Below are 14,669 nucleotides of genomic sequence, written 5' to 3'. Positions count from 1 at the left end.
CCCTTCCCTTTGGTCTCTCTGCAGCGCCCCGGGTATTTACAAAGATAGTGGCCGAAGTGATGGCGCATTTACGGGAGGTGGACATCCTGATTGTTCCATATTTGGATGATTTTTTAATTGTGGGAAAATCAGGGGGCCATTTTACATCCCAGATAGAAAGAGCTAAGTCCAGGTTAGAAAACCTCGGATGGATATTAAACTACGAGAAATCCCGACTCCAGCCCTCAAAAATACAAAAGTTTCTAGGCTTACTATTAAATTCAGAAACTCAGCAGTGTCTGTTGCCATTGGATAAAGCAGCAGGTTCTTCGGGCGGTTGATAATCCTTCTATGACCCTCAGACAGGCCATGTCCCTGTTGGGATCTCTAACCTCATGCATCCCAGCAGTTAGGTGGGCACAATTCCATACTAGAGCCCTTCAGAAGGATGTCCTATTTAATAGCAGGGCCTTAAGACACTCCTTACAAGGTCAACTGTTGCTAAGCCCCTCGACTGTCACATCGCTTAGATGGTGGCTCGATGATGAGAACCTAGCCTCAGGGGTGCCCTGGATAACGCAGATAACCCATGTTATAACCACAGACGCTAGTCCCTTCGGTTGGGGGGCCCATATGGGGGACATAGTGGTACAGGGACAGTGGGATTCGGATACGGAGATCTCATCCAACCAAAGAGAGCTATTGGCGATAGAGCAGGCAGTCAAAAAACTCATTATGTACCTACAGGGCCATCATGTGAGGATACTCTCGGACAACCAGGTAGCGGTAGCATATATCAACCACCAAGGTGGAACCCGCTCCGACGCCCTGATGCGGACAACAGAACGTCTCCTTCAAATAGCAGAGGGAAGTTTTCTATCTTTGACGGCACTCCACATCAGAGGAAAGGACAACGTAAAGGCAGACTTTCTAAGCCGCAAGGCTCTAAAGCAAGGAGAATGGGCTTTGAACAGGGATATTTACCACCAGATTGTCCGCAGATGGGGTCGGCCAGAGGTAGACCTCTTTGCCACCAGAGAAAACAGAAAAGAAAAATCGTTCTGCTCTCTGAATCCCAGGGAAAATCCACTAGCAGTGGACGCCCTCCTGATAAGATGGAACTTTTCTCTGGCATACGCCTTCCCGCCATTAAATCTTCTACCTCTGGTAGTAAGGAAGATCAGGGAAGATCGGGCAAGAGTCATATTAATTGCCCCCTTTTGGCCCAGGAGGACCTGGTTTGCATGGTTGAGGACCATGTCTGTATGCGATCCCTGGGTGCTGCCGAACCTTCCGGATCTCCTCTACCAGGGGCCAGTCAGCCACCCACAAGTAGCGAGACTCCATTTGACGGCGTGGTCTTTGAAAGGTCACTGTTAGAGGATAGAGGGTTCTCCAAGAAGTTAATTGATACCCTCCTAAAAAGCAGGAAATTGACTACCACTAACATTTATGCTAGGACCTGGAAGCGATTCCTGTCCACCTTTCAGTTTGACGCCAGAGACGGAATTCCCACGAAACATATTCTGGAATTTCTCCAGAAGGGTCTCGAATTGGGTCTCTCCACAAGTACATTAAAAGTACAAGTTTCAGCCTTAGGGGCCTTGTTTGCATGTGATATTGCCAATAACTATTGGGTAGCAAGGTTCATCAAAGCAGCGGCTAGATCGAGACCCATACACAAAGACAGATGTGTACCTTGGGACTTAAATTTAGTGCTTACGGCCTTGACAGAAAGACCATTTGAACCTCTGGATTCGGCCTCATTAAAGATTATATCTCTTAAGGCAGCTTTTCTAGTGGCGATAACATCCGCACGTAGAGTGAGCGACATACAGGCACTTTCCAGATTGCCCCCTTACACAGAGTTCTTACAGGATAGAGTAATCCTAAGGCCAGATCCAGCATACCTTCCCAAGGTAGCATCACAATTTCACAGGACACAAGAGATAGTTCTGCCTTCCTTCCTCCCTAATCCGACCAACCCTAAGGAGCAAAAACTTCAGGCATTAGATATTAGGAGATGCTTACTTAAATATTTAGCAGCCACGGATCCTTGGAAGAAGGAGAATGCATTATTCCTATCCTTCCAAGGTCCCAGGAAAGGTTGTAGGGTATCAAAACGCACATTAGCGAGGTGGATTAGGGAGGCTATCTCTCTTGCCTACACAGCAGGTGGAGGTCTGGCTCCGCAGAACCTGAGGGCGCATTCCACTCGTGCCATGGCATCATCTTGGGCAGAAAGATCTGGAGTGTCAATTGATCAGATATGTAAGGCGGCCACCTGGTCATCTCCTATCCACTATCGATTAGATATGGGTGCCTCTTCAGATCTCACCTTCGGGCTAAGGGTGCTGCAGGCTGTAGTCCCGCCCTAAATTAGTTTACATCTCTGTAATTCTCTCGTGGTGCTGTCATGGGAGTCCGAATAAAGTATTAAGTTACGTACCGGTAACGGTATTTTTCGGAAGCCCATGACAGCACCCTTAGTTCCCTCCCTTGTTTACATATAGGGGTGCACTCCTTTAGAAGATTGTCCACAATTTACGGTATGTGGGAGATGGTGTAAAAAATATATATATATATATATATATATATATATATATATATATATATAATATATTTCTGCTATATAGGGTAGATAGGTTGTATATATTATATGTTGTGTACTAACCATGGTAGCCTCTCAAGCTCTGTAAACCAACTGATGCGTGGGAGAGGTGCCGCCCTTTTTGTATCTGTAGGTTTCCTGTTCCTAAAGGGCGGATCCCCTCTCTCCCGTGGTGCTGTCATGGGCTTCCGAAAAATACCGTTACCGGTACGTAACTTAATACTTTTGTTACATTTGTCCACAGAACATTTTTCCAGAAGGATTTCCCAAAGATCAATTTTTAGCAATGGTGCCTTCCTTGGCCTTAACTTATAAAGCTCTGCTTGGTTTGGTGTCCCGCGTATGGTATTTATTGAAACCATGACCCCAGACTGTTCCAGGTTGGCCTTCAGGTCTTTGGATTTTTGATGTGCTGTTTTTTTTTCCCACCATTTGCACCAACCTTCGAAGACATCTCTTGTCAATATTCCTCTTTCTCCCACATTCAGGAAGGTTCTTCACAGTTCCATGCTTGGCAAATTTCTTAATAACATTGTACACTGTTGAAACTGGGATACCAAGGTCTTTGGAGTTGGCCTTATACCCTTTGGAAGTCTTGTTTTCTAATAATAGCAGTTCTGATGTCCTCAGACAGGTCCTTTGTCTTAATCATTGTGACAAAGGAGCAGGGCCTACCATGTGGCTTTTTTAAAACACTGAAGTCATCATTCTTTGGTTAATTCATGTCACATGTGCACCGACAATTGATGACAGCTGATTCTCATTTGTGATTCACCATAGGCGAGTTAAAATGTGTTTCCATACTAACTTAATGTAAAGGGTGCCAATACCAGTGCACAGGAAGCTTTAGGTTTTTCTATTTTTCCCTCACATTGTTCGTTTTACCGTATATACTCGTGTATAAGCCGACCCGTGTATAAACTGACCCCCCCCCCCTCCTAATTTTGCCACAAAAGACTGGGAAAACTTATTGACTCACGTATAAGGCTAGGGTTAATGGTGGTCCAAGAAGATGCTCCATAAATACCCCCATATGCTGCTGCACAAGGGTTAATGCTGGCCCAAGAAGATGCTTCATAAATACCCCCATATGCTGCTGCACAAGGGTTAATGCTGCCCCATAAGATGCTCCATAAATGCCCCCATATGCTGCTGCACAAGGGTTAATGCGGCCCCATAAGATGCTCCATAAATACCCCTTATTTGCTGCTGCAATAAAAAAAGACATACTTACCTCTCCGTCGCTGGGGGCCAGGTGCCGGTGTCTTGAGCCTCCAGCACCTGCGATATTTACCGGTCCCTGTTCCATCGCTGTCCACCGCTGTGTCTCCTGGGTCTCTGCAGTCACAGCAGAGGGCGCACACTGACTAGGTCACTGCACCCTCTGCTGTCACAGCAGGAGGACTTGGAGACACAGCAGTGCACGGCGATGGAACCGGGACAGGTGAATATTACACTGCCCCCGTCATACTCACCCCCCCGGCGCAAGGTCTTCTCTGCAGCGGCAGCCCCTGCTTCTCCCGCTGTCGTCTGCTTCCGGCATTCAGCTGGTCACGTGGTACCGCTCATTAATCTCATAAATATGCGCATATTCGTGAGTTTAATGAGCAGTACCACGTGAGCGCAGGAAGCAGACGGCAGAGGAAGAAGCAGGGGCTGCAGAGATGTGCCAGGAGTTGAGTATGGTCTCTTTTTATTTTACCAAGGGTAAGGCTAAGTGCACACGTTGCAGAAAATTTCTGCTCAAAAACCTGAATCCCTTCCCAGAAAATGCACCTATTTTTCCGCGGCGGTTTTTGCATGTTTTTTGCGCGTTTTTGATGCGGTTTTTTCCGCAGCGGTTTCAAACCGCATGAAAGAAGCCTAAACCGCGGAAAAATCCGCAAAATGTGCATGATGCGGTTTTTTTCGCGGTAAAAAAAGCGCATCAATGTGAACAAAGTGCAAAATGCATACAAATGACTGGGAAGCTTATTTTTAGCGGTTTTATAGTGGAAACCGCGGTAAAAACCGATAAAAAACGCTGTGTGTGAACACAGCCTAACAGGAGAAATTGGACTGCAAAAGTTATTGTGCAATTTGTCCTGAGTACGCTGATACCTGGTATGTGGGGGGGAACCACTGTTTCGGCGCCTGGCAGAGCTCAGAAGGGAAGGAACGCTGTTTGACTTTTTCAATGCAAAATTGCCTGGAATTCAGATCGGACGCCATGTCACGTTTGGAGAGCCCCTGATGTGCCTAAACAGTGGAAACCCCCCATAAGTGACCCCATATTGGAAACTATACCCCCCAAGGAACTTATCTAGATATGTGGTGAGAACTTTGAACCCACAAGGGCTTCACAGAAGTTTATAACATTCAGCCATAAAATTAAAAAATCATATTTTTTTTCCCCAAAAATGATCTTTTCACCCCCAATTTTTATTTTCCCAAGGGTAACAGGACCCTAAAAGTTACTGTGCAATTTGTCCTCAGTACGCTGATACCCCATATGTGGGAGAAAACTACTGTATGGGCACACGTCGGGGCTCGGAAGGGAAGTAGTGACGTTTTGGAATGCAGACTTTGATGGAATGGTCTGCGGGTGTCATGTGCGTTTGGAGAGCCTCTGATGTGCCTAAACTGGTGAAGCTCCCCACAAGTGACCCCATTTTGGAAACTAGACCCCCTAAGGAACTTGTCTAGATGTGTGGTGAGCACTTTGAACCCAAGTGCTTCACAGAAGTTTATAACGCCCGGGCGTGAAAATAAAAAAAATCGTATTTTTCCACAAAAATATTTTTGCCCCCAATTTTTTATTTTCCTAAGGGTAATGGGAGAAATTGGACCCCAAAAGTTGTTTTGCAATTTGTCCTGAGTAGGCGAATACCCCATATGTGGGGGTAAAACACTGTTTGGGCGCATGGCAGATCTTGGAAGGGAATGAGCACCATTTGACTTTTTCAACGCAGAATTGGCTGGAATTGAGATCAGACGCAATGTTGTGTTTGGAGAGCACCTGATGTGCCCAAACCCCCCAATTCTAACTCCAACCCTAACCCCAACACACCCCTAGCCCTAACCCTAATGGGAAAATGGAAATAAATACTTTAATTATTTTTCCCTAACTAAGGGGGTGATAAAGGGGGGGGGGTTTGATTTACTATACATGGCGGTTTTTATGTTTGGCAGATGTCATACGCTAAAAGATGCTTTTTATTGTAAAAATAGTTTTTGCATCACCACATTTTGAGACCTATAATCTTTCCATATTTTGACCCACCGAGTCATGTGAGGTCATTTTTTGCTGGACGAGTTGACGTTTTTATTGGTACCATTTACAGGTACGTGACATTTTTTTGATCACTTTTTATTCCGATTTTTGGGACGCAGAGTGAACAAAAACTAGCTTTTTATGAATTTCTTTTGGGGAGTGCGTTTACACCGTTCCGCATGCGGTAAAACTGATAAAGCGGTTTTATTCTTCGGGTCAGTACAATTACAGCGATACCTCATTTATATAGTTTTTTTATGTTTTGGCGCTTTTATGCAATGAAAACCATTTTCTATAAATATTTTTGCATCGCTTTATTCTGCGAGCTATAGCTTTTATTTTTTCGCTGATGACGCTGTATGGCGGCTCGTTTTTTGCGGGACAAGATGACGTTTTCAGCGGTACCATGGTCATTTTATATCCCTCTTTTTGATTGCGCTTTGTTGCACTTTTTGTTTGGCGGTATGATAAAGCATTTTTTGCTTTGTTTTTTATTTTCTAAGGGGTTCGCTAAAGGGGTTAACTAATGGGACAGTTTATCGGGCGGGTCGTTACGGACGCGGCGATAATGTGTGTACTTTTATTGTTGGGTTTTTTTTTTATTTACAAAAAAATGAATTTGAAGGACTTTTTTTTTTTTTTTTTTTTTTTAACTTTATTACATTGTCCCAGGGGTGGACATCACTGTAATATGTCAGATTGCTGATCTGACAGGATGCACAGCACTCTGTCAGATCAGCTATGTGACAGGCGCTGCTGCAGGCTTTCTCAGAGCCTGTTCTCAGCAGGCACTGAGAAAGACGCCTCCCTGCAGGCCCCCGAAGGTCCCCGCCGCCATATTGGATCCGGGGACCTGCAGGGAAGGAGGCCCCCTACATCGCACTGCTGCAGGGGTCTCAGGGAAGCACGGAGGGAGCCCCTGCCGATGCTTCCCTAAACCCCCCCGTACACTGCGATCAAACAGGCCAGGGGTTAACGTATCGGGGGCGGTCCGTGACCGCCTCTGACACACAGTTCTGGGTGTCAGCTGTGATAATAGGCTGACACCCGACCGCGATCAGCGGCGCTCCCCCCCCCACCCCCCCCCCCCGTGAGCGCCGCTGATCGTTATGACGTATTATCCCGTCCGTGGGCATAGGGGCCCGTGGATGGGATAGTACATCAGCTGTCAGGAAGGGGTTAAACTTCATGGGTGGCAATAATGATGAGCAGGACTGAATACCGTATTTTTTGGATTATAAAACACACTTTTTCCCACCCAAATTTGGGATGAAAATGGGGGTGTTCTGCCATGGTCTAGCAAGCTTGATGTAGCTTGGTGAACCGGATATCATCATGACGACCTGAGGTCATCATGGCAATGATCGAGCCCTCGCGATGACGTCACGTGGGCGCAAATCGGAGAGGAGTCCCCGCCTTCTAAATGCTACGATCGATATTGATTGCAGCATTTAGGTGACTAAACTGCTGGGAGCGATGCGGTACTGCTCCTGGAATTGAGAGCCGGGTCTCCACTGTGAGGTTTGCTGAACACCCGGCAGTGATTGCGAGTACAGCTCCTGTGTGCGCAAAATTCCCAGGACGTATCCATACGTCCAAGGTCGGGAACTCCTTCCCAACTCGGACGTATGGATACGTCTAATTTTGTTAGAAGTTTTAACCTCTTCACAACCTCAAAGAAGATTTTACAAATAGTGCTGATGTAAATGAGACATGAGGTAAAGGTTATTTTTTAACTTTTTTGGGGAGGTATGACAGAATTAAAGGGATAATCATTCAGATTTTGAAGTTACTAATTTTTAAAAATTGTTTACAAATTTCTGCTTTATAAATAAATGCAAAACATATTGACCTAAATTTACCATTATAATATGTCACGAAAAACCCTCTCAAAAATTGTTGAGATGTTGAAACATTACGGAGTTATTGCCACATAAAGTGACATGTCAGATTTGAAAATTTGGCCTTGTCACTAAGGGGTTAAAACTACAAATCTGTGACTGCAGACTTGTAAATCCTCACAATGTGCACTGCGTCAGGAACGGCGGTCATGTAACCACAAGTATGCAATGTGCGAATTCCCGTCGCCCATCATCTTTGGTTCTGGCTGGGAGTATTCGCATTGCATACTTGTGGTCCCATGACCCATGGTGACACCGGCGAGTACTCGGAATGCAGTGCGCGATGTAAGGATTCACAAGTCTGCAGTCACATAACGTGACTAGATTTGTAGTTTTAGGCCAGACAACCCCATTAAGATTCCGGCATCTATGACCGTTTCATTAGGACCTGTCACACTGCTATTTTATTTTATTCTTGTCATGAGCATGTCAAGTTGTAAACTTTTTTTTTTTATTAATTTTTTTTTATGGGGATTTATGTATTCTCAGATATAACACACATTCTAGTCTGAGGATGTATATTTGATGTACTTTTTGCGAACTGTGTATCCACAAAAAACAAAATATTTCCCAGAGGAGCACTGCAGCTTAGGTCTCCTCTCCTCACCTTGGCATGTCGACATATCGTCCAAGGAACGTTACTCTTTGGATCACTAACAAAAAACACTCAGACTGCACGGACACAACTATTATCATTCAAATCAATGGGTCCATGAAAAAAAGTCAACATATAGATGCTGAGTCTTGTCAATATTTTACTTTTTTTAATTTTTTTTTTTTTTTTTTTATGGGGCATTTTAGATTTCAATATTTCGTCAATATTTTACATCAGTATTTGGTAACTTGCATTGCTCGCCGACAGATGCTGTTGCACCATTTTGTTGGAGGATTTTTTTTTTTCCTCCAACAAAATGGCTGCGCATGCACGGTAGCACCTTATCGGCAAGCCAAGCACTGCCACCATTTTGCTGTAGTTACATTTTTTTTAAACCACAAGATTAGCTGCGCAAACCCAGCGTTTAAAATAGGGGGCAGGTCAGTGAAGGCTCAGTGACCTGTCATAAGCCATACAGATGCATATGTAAGCGCAGCAGCACAGGTCGCCCCGGAGCATGATAATCTCATTAAGTGAAAATCAAGATTAAACAACAACCACAAAACGGATTTCATCACCCAGGTATCATTTTAATCAGTATAACAGCGCCGACCTGACACTGTCTGTAGGTTACTGTACACAATCCTGACAGGTTCGCTTTAATGGTTTACTTTATTGTAAGAAAGTCTCGTAACCAGGGCTGTGGAGTTGGTAAGCCAAACCTCCAACTCCAAAGCCTCAATTTCCCTGACTCCATAGCCCAGCTCCTAAATGAGGAAAGATATAAAATAATAACCTTTTACTGACCTGTTTTATGTCCTTCTTGCTCCAGCGCAGCCACTCACGTGGTCCCCACCAGTCTTTCTTTACCTAGTTCAGTGGTGCTGGACTTTTCAATGAGCATGTGACCGCTACAGCCCATCACCAGCTAGCACTTTCTCACTCTAGGAGAAGCAGAGACCGGTTGTGGATCACCAGAGCATCATTCTTGGAGCCATCAGGGGACAAGTTACTATTTTCTTTCATAAAATATCTTTCTGGTTCAAAAACTGGAAAACCCTTTGAAAAAGAAAAGAAATTATGATGAGTCCAATTTATTTCTATTGCCATACCAATCTCTACCCATGGACCAGGATGGCACTGTATCTGGGGAGAAAACCTTCTTAGCCCTAAATACCCTCTTCAATGTGAAGTGTAGATTTGAGCCAAATGAAAGGCAAATGTTTTTGTTACCATGACAGACCTATTAAAATAAGGCCACTATGGAGGCGCCCTCATAGAGATATATTTGTGCATGTTTCATTTCCATGTTTTTTTTTTTGTTTTTTTTTGCTTTGGTTCTTGAATATATCAGACATGACAGTTTTCAGCCTTTGATTTTGGGATTCTATTTGATCCTGTACCATCAGCATCTCCGCAGCGATAGGTCCACATCTCAACATTCCACTTTGAAGACGTAGCATAAGGGAACCAAACATTTTGATGAACCTTTTAATCATAATGGCTGATGTTATTCTCCGTTCTGTACACATGGAAATAATTACAATTTATGGAAATCGTATTAGTCTTTAGAGCCGCTTGGGTGTCTGTGTGATTTTTTTTTTTTTTTCATTTCGCAAGTTGTTTATTTGCTGCTCTTCTTCTTCTCGTTCCAGTCTCTTAATTAAAACCTAAGAAAATAAAAGATTTGCAAATAAAACAAAAGCTTGAATTGTGCATCGCCATGAATTGATGAACTTCCCCAAATCACAGTGTGCTCTTCTAATAATTTACACATGTATCCATTTGTGTGTATAACCCACTTTTAAATCTACCCTGTTTTGCACATATTACCTTTCTAAGGATGTCACTTCAGGCTCTATTATCCTCCAGTTGCCATCGGAACCGTCCTTTAGTTTTGGGGTCTTGGTCAATCAAGCGCAGTGCTGTTACACTCTCATACAGTGGCCTGAAGGGAGAGACCGTCCAGGATGGGCTAGACATAAAGGGGACAGAAAGAAGAGAAATACTGAAGGAAGGACTGGACATAGAGGGGTCAGAAAGAAGAAGGATACTGAAGGTGTTAGACGTCGGGTTCCTGCAGCGGCACAGCAGGAATCCAGAGCCACACATTCTGCGGTCTCCCATTCTCCTTCGACCGCAGAGGAGCTTGCTCACAGCCCCGTCGTTCCCGACGCTCTGCCCAGACCTGCTCTGTGGGTCTGGCTGTTGCTGCCCACTTTGAGCCAGCAATGCAGGCTGCTCAGCAGCAAACCGCTCCAGAGGCTAAGTCCTTCCGTCGCTCCACTGAGCATGCTCATGAGACGATCTCCCATTGGAGATAGGGAGTGACATGCACAGGTCCTTCTCCAGATCTGATTGGTCCATCTCAGGGATCTGGAAGCTTCCGGAAGGTCCTGGCTATAAAAGGTTCGCATGGCCGCTCGGTCATGCGCTAGTATAGACTCTAGTTGCTAACTGTGTGAATGATGATGGATCTATGGACTTGCAAATGACTCATTAAGATTCCCCTCCCTCTGATATTAGGTGTGTGGATAGGCAACTAGTGTTAGAGTCAGCACCAGTCAGTGGCAAGCTACAGGCCACAATACGCATCCTCCACAGTGCTAGCGTCCGATAGTGCGCCTGCTACCGGGCATTGTCGTATAGCAGCAGTGTCTGTCGCCGCGCTGCAGTCAGCAGTACTCCTTGGCGTCCGCGGTTGCGACGCCACACGCACGTTAGGTCTAGAGGGACGCGGACCCTGTGTCTTGGCCCCAAGTCCTGTGACCATATACCGTGCGTGCATTCCTCTGAGTCGTGTGACGTCAACAGCCTCGGCCTTTGTACTTAACGCCTTGGCGCCTCTGTGAAGGAACAGAGATCGCCCATCGCACTCTGAGTGACGTACAACCCGCGTGCGTTATACCGCCATATAGTGCGTCTGCCATTACATAGCAGCAGTGTAACACCTTCTGCACGGTGGACCCTGGGCGGCGACCGCACATATTATTATTTAGTGCGTTCCGCCGTCCCTAACAGAAGGATGGACTGTGAATACAGAGGGCTGAGATGAAAGATCCTGCAAGATGGGCTGAACATAACGGGGAAGAGAAAGAGGGATATTGAAGGATGGGCTGTATACAGGAGGCTCCGAAGGGATGTGCTGCAGAATTGGCTGTATGTAGGGGGCACAGAAAGCAGCACATGACTGTAGGATGGGCTATATACAGGGGCTGAGAGGTGTGAGAACTGCAGGATGGATCTCTGTGAACGGGGGCTGAGTTTATTCGAGTTGTGTTTAATTGCTAGGAGTTAAGTCTGATCCTGTAAAATGTAACCTCTTGGATGCCACAAATCTTAAATGTAAATTGTGCTGTGAAAGATCTGCATCACATCCGCTACTTGTGCAGAACACACAAATTTTCAGCATTGACTTGACACTTGCAGTGTTACATTTTTTACTTAGTAAGTGCATAGGTTTTATTTTTCCAACAAGTAGGCTAATATCTATATTCAAGCTGATCTGTCACCTTGTTTCATAGTGAACACGGCATACATTATTAAAAAAAAAAATTCTTTGAGCCGATGAGGGTGGTGTATTTACTTTGAAAATCCATGTCAGATTATCTGTACAATGCCTTTATGAAAGGGTAAAATCAATCTCTGCCTTTCCTCGTCTGTTTGATTTCTCCTCCATATTCTTCATGCTGCTGAGATTTCCTACCGCTCAGTACAAGCTGCTGTCAATCCTTCAGGGTGGTCAGGAATTGAATACACTTGGACTCATGAGTTCTCTTAGTCTTTTAGTTGGACTCATTGGCACTTTAATATCAGGATTATACAGCCAGTCTTGTATGGATTATTCCACCATTGTCATCAGGGGAAAGAGATCTCCCTTGTCTAAGTAAGCCTACCTATACATCCCTGCTGGGGTCTCCAAGTGTGAAGGAGGTTCAGAAACTGTCTGCTCCACATGCGGTGACAGCTGTGATGAGAGTTGGACCCAATCGCTGCTGTTTGACAGTAGCATCTAAATGGTTAATCACTGACAACAGGATTTAAATGGGGTGATAGCTTGTCTGCATGCATCGGCTCCCACCAGAGACCCCTTGATATGAAGGCCACTATGCCTACCATCTTGATACTGAATCATAAGAGATCATGATTTTCCCTGTATACTGCAAAATTGTAGTATTGGAGAATGCATAGTAAGCCGTCACAAATCTGGTGACATCATTTTTAAGGTGCTGGTCGGTGGGGGTTTTTTTTTTTTTTTTTTTTTTTTTTATGGCCTCAACATAAGTTCCTGCAGTCACCTGTGCAGATTTGCAAATTGACAGAGTGCAATGTAACCACAATTAGTATTTCCCTCTATTTCAAGTTGAAGAGGATGATCGTCAGCCCGTGACTGCAAACATGCGAATCCTAGTCAGGGGGAAAAAGGGGGAAGAAAGTATACAGATACAGCCAGGGATTGCCAATATTTCTTTCTCTGAGGTAAAAACTTTTTTTTTTTTTTTTTTTTAAGAACAGGCAGAGAAATGCTTTACCTCACAAAAAGAATCAGCTGTGCTCCCGTGCTGTCCTGTCTGTATACTCTTTTGCTTCCTCCCCTGCCCAGGATATTGTAGAGTACTTCATGCTTCCCTCTCCCGACAAGCTTTTTGGAGATGGAAATTTCATTCTCATCAGGTCTTGGCACGTGTCCACACTGCCAAAAGTACCAATATCTGGTTTAAAAACAACAGTATCACTGTGCTTGATTAGCCAGCAAACTCGCCTGACCTTAACCCCATAGAGAATCTATGGGGTTTTGTCAAGAGGAAGATGAGCGACACCAGACCCAACAATGCAGACGAGCTGAAGGCTGCTATCAAAGCAACCTGGGATTCCATAACCCCTCAGCAGTGCCATAGGCTGATCGCCTCCATGCCACGCCGCATTGATGCAGTAATTGATGCAAAAGAGCCCCGACCAAGTATTGAGGAGTGCATTTACCGAACATACATTTCAGTAGGCCAACATTTTCGATTTTAAATTAATTTTTTTCAAGCTGGTGTTATAAAGTATTCTAATTTACTGAGATATTGACTTTTGGGTTTTTATTGGCTGTAAGCCATAATCATCAACATTAACAGAAATAAATGCTTGAAATGGATCACTCTGTTTATAATGACTCTATCTAATATGAGTTTCTCTTTTTGTATTGAAGAACTGAAATTAACTTTGATTTTCTAATTTTGTGAGATGCACCTGTAAATCTGGTATTGCTGTGATCGCGCCAAACCGAAGAAAAACGTTGTCTAACCACTTATACTGCACGAGGAACAGCATAAAAAAATAAATCCAATTCTTTGCCTGCTGTTGATTTGTTCATTCTGCCTCCCAAAGATCTCAGTAAATCTCTGTTACATTTGTCCTGCTCTGAGTGAAGATTCCCTATAGCGAGGCAGATGGAGGCACTGTGGACACTGTCTGGCCTATAATCCGGCTGTGTATGTCTTTTTAGGCGTGCATAAAGGCGTGGTCTGCCTTTATTTTGTGCCCTTATGAAAAGGAGACCGCTGAACAGAGGCCACATGTTACTCTACTGCCTTATTATAGTCAATGGATCCCTTTGGAGTTTCATCTGAATCGCATCACTCGGAGATTTAGATGGAAACCCCAAAGTAAGTGATCAGCGTAGAGTGCAGGATAAATGTGATTCCAAAACGTTATGTAAAATGTTCCCAATCAAAGCTTCAACTCGATCCACAAAAATAGCAAGTCCTCACTCAGGTCCATTACCTGTCAATTGAAATTTAGGGGGCATCCATGTTATTGTTCGCACAAAGGCTCTGGAAAATTGGTATGGCTTTTTGCACCCCAAAAGAAGTCCAGCAAATTCTCCGCTCTCAAATCTAAATGCCCCTTCCCTTCTGAGCCCCAGTGTGTCTAAACCACATTTAGCAGATGTTTGACATTTCTGTAGCAATGACAGCTCTCCTAATTTACAGGTGCGTGTCTCCAGAAGCAGGAGCTGGTCACTGCAACGGCAGTTTTCAATTTACTCAGTAACATCTACTGCTGCTGGTTTCTGGAAAACAGCCATGGAGTCAAAATAGTCGCTACACCTAAATTATTGCAACATTTCCTTTATTTTTCACAATTTAAACAAAAGTTTTATTGAAGAAATGTTGCCACTATCATGAAGTTCAACATGCCACAATAAAAACATTCTCCGAATCAGTGGGATCCGTTGAAGCGTTCCAGAGTTATAACCTCAAAGTGACACTGGTCAGAATTGTAACATTTATCCTGGTCATGAATGTGCAAACAAGCTTAGGGGGTAAAAGGGTTAATAAGTGA

The 14,669-nt window shown here is 44.4% G+C and overlaps 1 protein-coding gene across 2 annotated transcripts in view; it reads left to right on the top strand.

The window, feature by feature from the left end:
* Positions 1-14,669, top strand: part of MRPS5 (mitochondrial ribosomal protein S5) — a 122,526-nt gene that overhangs the window by 25,028 nt on the left and 82,829 nt on the right. The window lies entirely within an intron of this gene.

Source organism: Dendrobates tinctorius, unplaced genomic scaffold (genome assembly GCF_039654945.1).
Source record: "Dendrobates tinctorius isolate UK_male_01 unplaced genomic scaffold, ASM3965494v1 ptg000250l, whole genome shotgun sequence".
NCBI classification, from domain to species: Eukaryota; Metazoa; Chordata; class Amphibia; order Anura; family Dendrobatidae; genus Dendrobates; species Dendrobates tinctorius.
This window is presented reverse-complemented; position numbering and strand designations above follow the sequence as displayed.